Source organism: Trachemys scripta, chromosome 3, assembly GCF_013100865.1.
Source record: "Trachemys scripta elegans isolate TJP31775 chromosome 3, CAS_Tse_1.0, whole genome shotgun sequence".
NCBI classification, from domain to species: Eukaryota; Metazoa; Chordata; order Testudines; family Emydidae; genus Trachemys; species Trachemys scripta.
The window spans coordinates 49,801,482-49,806,401 of record NC_048300.1 but is presented as its reverse complement, the minus strand read 5'-3'; the positions used below and the strand labels follow the sequence as shown (position 1 = coordinate 49,806,401).

Sequence of the window (4,920 nt, the reverse complement as noted above, 5' to 3'; positions counted from 1 at the left end):
CGACAGATAGAACCCATATCCCTATCTTGGCACCGGACCACCAGAGCAGCCAGTACATAAACCGCAACGGGTACTTTTCAATGGTGCTGCAAGCACTGGTGGATCACAAGGGACGTTTCTCGCGTTTTCAGGAACACTAGTCTGTTTAAATGTCTGCAGCAAAGGATTTACTTCCCAGACCAGAAAATAATTGTTGGGGACGTTGACATGCCTATAGTTAGCCTTGGGGACCCAGCCTACCCCTTAATGCCATGGCTCATGAAGCCATACCCAGGCAGCCTGGACAGTAGTCAGGAGCTGTTCAACTTCATTCCTTGGTAGTCCATCGAATCCGATGATGACAAATCTGTGCAGATCATCAGTTGTTGGTCTTATGGTGTGCCCTCTGGTGACTGTACAAGCCAATTCTAGAGGTGCACATTTTGCTGCAGATGGTGCATGGGAAGTTTGCGGTCAGTGGATTGTGCGCTGCTGATGCTCTGTGACTTCGTTCGCGTGCCTCTTGTAGATGCCAGCAGCGGTCTTCCTCAAAGGTGATACAGGTATTTCTGACTGTTGCACGCCACTGTGTTCTGTTGCTGGCGGCACCCTCAAGGTCCCTAGGTTTGATACTGCTGTACTGCAGATTGGCTTTGATGGTGTCCTTGTAATATTTCTGTGGACGACCTATATGCCGGATGCCCTGGGAGAGCTCACCATACAGAAGCTGGCAGGGAATTCTGTTGGCATCCATGCAGCTGACATGACCGGTCCAACATAGCTGTGACTTCATGATCATCATTTCGATGCTTGTTATCTGGGCCCTCTCGAGGACCTCGAGATTGGGCACTTTGTCTTGCCAGCGGATCTTCATGATGTTGCGGAAGCAGCGCATGTGAAATGCTTCGAGCTGCTTGATGTGACGCCTATATAGTGTCCATGTTTCGCACCCATACAAAAGAGATGAAAGAACAACTCCTCTGTACACAAGCAGTTTTGTTGACATCCAGATGTTGTGGTGATTTAAAACTTTGATACGCAGACAGCCAAGTGCCTGGCTTGCTTTGGATATTCGTGCATTGATCTCATTATCCAGTGATCCATCACTGGATATGACACTACCCAGATATTTAAAGTTCTCCACTACTTTCAGCTGAGTGCCGTCGATGGAGATACTCGGGACAGAAGCATTTGATCCAGGTGCAGGTTGATGGAGAACTTCTGTCTTTCCGAGGCTGATAGTCCAAAAAGTTGCGAGGCCTCAGCAAACTTGTTGATAATGTGCTGAAGATCATTTTCAGTGTGAGCCATGAGGGCACAGTCGTCAGCAAAGAGTGCCTCAAGAAAGAGTTTCTGCACTGTCTTAGTCTTTGCATTCAGGCAACGGAGGTCAAAAAGTGAACCATCGTGCCGGTATTTCAAATATATACCTCGGTCCAGATCTTTCATTGCATGGTTAAGGACACATGCAAAGAACAGGTTAAATAGGACAGGAGCGAGAACACATCCTTGTTTCACGCCGTTGGTGATGTTAAAGGGGGCTGATGTGGCTCCATCAGACAATACTTCGCCTGTCATGAAAAAGGCGTATAATCTGGACAAATTTTCTTGGATAGCCAAGTCGTGTTAGAATGGTCCAAAGGGCTTCCCTGTTCATGGTATCAAACGCCTTTGTCAGATCTATGAAGACAGCATACAGGTGCATGTTCTGTTCAATGCACTTCTCTTGTATTTGTCTGACAGCAAACACCATGTTGACTGTGCTCCGGCCAGGTCGAAAACCACATTGATTTTCAGGTAGATTTGCCTCGGAAATACTGGCTATTAGGCGGTTCAAGATGATGTGGGCGATGATCTTCCCTCCAACAGAGAGGAGGGATATGCCTCTATAGTTTCCACATTCTGCTTTGCTGCCTTTGTTCTTGAAAAGAGAGTCAATAGTAGCATCACAAAGGTCCTGTGGTATGTTTTCATCCTCCCAGATGTTGATGATCACGCTGTGGAATGCTGCTAGTGCTACTGGACCTGCTGCTTTATATATCTCTGCTGGTATCCCATCTTTTCCAGGAGCTTTCCCTGAACTCATCTGGCTAACAGCTTTCCTAATCTCATCTATAGCGGGCAGAAAGTCAAGATCTGTCAGAGCAGGTTGTTGTGGAATTTCATTAAGGACATTATTATTCACGGTTGATGGTCTATTGAGAAGGTTGCTAAAGCGTTCTCGCCATCTTTCGTTGATGCCTTCTTTATTTTTAATCAGCACTGTGTTGTCTAATGAGAGCAATGGTTTAATGGTCCTTGGTTTAAAGGGTCCATAGACAGTCTTAATAGCACTAAAGAACATCTTTAAGTTGTGGGTCTCAGCACAGTGCTCAATTTCTTTGGCTTTGCTCTCCCACCAGTTGTCTTGTATCTGACGGAGGTCTTTCTGTGTTTTGCTCTGAAGGTACTTGAAATGGTCCTGTTTAGAGACTGAGGAGGGGTCATTCTGCCATTCGATAAAGGCTTTTCTCTTCACTTCCAATGCTGAGCATATTCCCTCTTGGTTCTCATCAAACCAATCCTGATGTATTCTTTTCTTTGGTCCAAGAGATGTTATTGCTGTGTCAGTCACTATCTGCTTGAACTGGTCCCACTTTTCGGTTACAGTACCCATCAGTTGTCCATGGGATGTCAGTTTGTCATCAAGACTCTTCTGGAATTTGTTGAAACATTGAGCATCCTTCAGTTTGGCTATATTGAAAGCAGGTCGCACATGCTTAGGGTGTTTGTGCCAAGAAGGAACGATGTAGAGTTGAAGAGACGTCCTGACTAATCTGTGATCTGTCCAGCACTCTGCGCCTCGCATTACTCTGGTAATCAGTACGTCTCGGATGTCTCGCCTTCTAATAATCTATCAGATGCCACTGTTTGGACCTAGGGTGCATCCACGTCGTTTTGTATTTGTCCGCTTGTCGGAACAGAGTGTTGGTAATGGTCAGGTCATTTTCAGAACAAAGACTCAAAAGAAGTAGTCCATTACTGTTCATTTTGCCTACAACATGTGGCCTGATTACTCCTTTCTAGTTCTTGCTGTCAGCCCCGACTTGGGCATTGAAATCTCCAAGTAGGAGTAGTTTATCTGTTACAGGTGTGACCTTGATCAGTCTGTCGAGATCTTCCTAGAATTGTTCCTTTGAGTTGTCAGAGCATGTTAAAGTGGGTGCATATGCACTGATGATGGTGACATGACGTTTGGCATTTAGTGGGAAGTGTAGCTTCAGCAATCTTTCATTGATACCCACTGGAAGGTCTGGGAGTTGATGCATCAATAAGGTTTTTATTGCCAGACCAACTCTGTGTATTCTGTCCTCTGTCTCAGTCTTACCCTTCCAGAAGAAGGTGTAACCACCAGGAGCGGCTCTAGGCACCAGCAAAGCAAGCACATGCTTGGGGCAGCCCATTTGCAGGGGAGGCAGGGATCCAGCATGGGAGCTGAGAACCAACTGGGGGCCCTGGGAGCTGTAGTTCCTTTGTTAGCTCCCTGCCTATAGAGCCAGCCCTGGAGCAGGGAAAGAACTAGATTTCCCAGCATTCCCTTGGCCACTACCAACAGGAAAGAGGGGGAGGGAGTGAGGGAGGAAGCTGAGACCTCATGCTGCAGCCTGCTTTGAATGGGGAACTACACTGTGAGTAGGGATTCTATGTTTTAACATTCAAAAAATAGAACACTCCACGGGGAGGGAGGGTAGCCCCACCCTGCCCCCATCCACTCCCTCTGACTGCCCCCCACAGAAATGCCAACCCCCCTGCTATCTGTCCCCTGATCACCCCCTCCCAGGACCCCTGCCCCAACTGCCCCCCAGGACTCCACCCCCTATCTAAGCCCCACTGATCCTTGTCCCCTGATTGCCCCCTCCCAGGACCCCACCCCCTATCTAAGCCTCCCTTCTCCTTGTCCCCGCCTGCCCCGTCCTGCGGCCCCCCCCCAACTTCCCCCCCAGGACCCCTACCTGTCCCCTGACAAAAAAAAAAAAAAACCATGCCTTTCCAACTGCTGCCTGTCCCCTGACTGCCCCCCCGAACCTCTGACCCATCTAACCCCCCCTTCTCCCTGTCCCTTGACTGCCCCCCTGGAACCTCCTTCCCCATCTCCAACACCCCAGCCCCCTTACCGTGCCACTCAGACCAGCGTGTCTGGCTTCGCGCAGAGCCAGACACACCGCTGCATACGTGCTGCCGTGCTCCCCTGCGGAGCCACAGCCCCACCCCACCCCCCAGCAACTGCCTTCCAGATTTGAACACCTCAAAATTCAGGAGTGCTCAAGCTCAGTTTGGGTGGCTGTTACTTCATTTCTCCCAAATCAAATATACTGATCCACTGTAACTTGCTGTAGAAAAAGTAGGATAAAATTGAGCAAGAAATGCTTCCCAGTGGTTATTAGGACTGGAATTGCTATTTTCAACAGCCATTGCCTTTTGTTTGTTTGTTTGTTTAAAAGGAAGACAGTGATATTGCATTGGCAAATTCCCCATAGAAAGAAGAGTGGAACAAAAGAATAATAAAGGCACCTCAACTTTTCCTCATTTATGTAGGACAGTCTTATAATATGCATCAAGATATCCTCCAGTCACACAAGCTGAAAATTGTTTCACTTTACTGCAGTTCTGTAACCATATGGGAACCAATTCTGTCTGTGTTCTGTGCACACCCAAAATTCCTGCTGAATGACCTGCCCTGGAAGTGAGTTACCAGTGACCCAGGGCTGCGGCGGAAGGAGGGTGCAGGGCGGGGGGGGAGAGCCCAGGGCTGGGGTGGCAGGAGGTGTGTGTGGAGGCAATGGTGGGGGGGTAGGGGGAGCCCAGGACTGGGGCAGCAGGAGGGTGCGGGTCAGGGGGGGAGAGCCCAGGGGAGGGGGTGCGGGTGGTGGGGGAGAGCCCAGGGTTGGGGCGGCAGGGGGG

The 4,920-nt window shown here is 49.0% G+C and overlaps 1 pseudogene; it reads right to left on the bottom strand.

Moving 5' to 3' along the window:
* Positions 1 to 1,347: 1,347 nt before the first annotated feature.
* LOC117874438 overlaps positions 1,348 to 4,920 on the bottom strand; it is a 4,332-nt pseudogene continuing 759 nt past the window's right edge.